The sequence below is a fragment of the Mus pahari genome, chromosome 2 (assembly GCF_900095145.1).
Source record: "Mus pahari chromosome 2, PAHARI_EIJ_v1.1, whole genome shotgun sequence".
In the NCBI taxonomy this organism is placed as follows: Eukaryota; Metazoa; Chordata; class Mammalia; order Rodentia; family Muridae; genus Mus; species Mus pahari.
Window position 1 is genome coordinate 44845718 of NC_034591.1, and position 1352 is coordinate 44847069.

The following is a 1352-nucleotide window of genomic DNA, read 5'->3' on the forward strand; positions in this document are numbered from 1 at the left end:
GGCTAGAGAAATTATCCAAGGAACTGAAGGGGTCTGCAACCCTATAGCTGAAACAATATGAACTAACCAGCACCCCCAGAGCTCGTGTCTCTTGCTGCATATGTAGCAGAAGATGGCCTAGTTAGCCATCGTTGGGAAGAGATTCCCCTTGGACTTGCAAACTTTATATGCCCCATACAGGAGAACATCAGGGTCAAGAAGTGGGAGTGGGTGGGTAGAGGAGCAGGTTGGGAGGAGGGTATAGGGGACATTCGGATAGCATTTGAAATGTAAATGAAGAAAATATCTAATAAAATAAGTTAAAAAAAGAAAAATAATCTTGCCTGGCAGTGGTGGCACACACCTTTAATTCCAGCACTTGGTAGGCAGAGGCAAGCAGATTTCTGATTTCGAGGCCAGCCTGGTCTACAGTGTGAGTTCCAGGACAGCCAGTGCTGCACAGAAAAATCCTGTCTTGAAAAACCAGAAGGAAAGAAAGAAAGAAAGAAAGAAAGAAAGATACTCTTGAAAAGACCTTTTGCCAATGCAATCAGAAGACAGCAAGTAATTTAGCAATTTTAAAAGAAAAATAACTAAACAAAATGGGATTAAAAAAACATAAAGAATGTTTTTATGGTCAACTATTTAGTACTGGATAGGGCAGGATGAATTTATGTGTTTAAGAATATATATTTTTACATTAATTATGAATGCATACATTAATTATATATAATTAATGAGGAGGCCATGAATTTGAGAGAATGCAAAAAGAGGTATATGAAAAGGTTTGAAAGGAAGAATTAGAAGAGAAAAATTATATATTGAATTAAATAATTAATGTAGTAATGCTTTCTAGTAATTTATCTTGTAGTAATTTCTACTAATATTAGTAAACCACTAGAAAGATATTTTTCAAAGATATTATTTATAGTGAAGCATATGTGACACTGTAATGGACTGAACTGAGTTCCTTTGAAAGTCAGCCATGATGTCTGTGGTCGTTTGAATAACTTCCCCCTCCTCTAGGCTTCTGTGATGAAGATGTGCAAGAGGAAGTAAGTCAATGGAGTGGGCTTTGAGGCTTTATAGCCTCACCTCACTTCCTGTTCATCCTCTCTGGTTCCTGTGTGTGGATGAAATGTGATATATTCTATTCTCTGGAACCTTAAGCCAAAATTAGTCTTCCTTAAGTCGCTTTTTGTCATGCTTTTATTACTGAAACAGAAAAGTAACAAAATGACAACCATGTCACTTCACAAAGTGAATATTAAATAAAGTAGAAAAGTTTTGAAAAGTTTGTGGAACAGCAAATGCTTAAAATGTTCTAACCATATCAAGAAAAATAGGTAATCACTTTGACATATATAAGGATT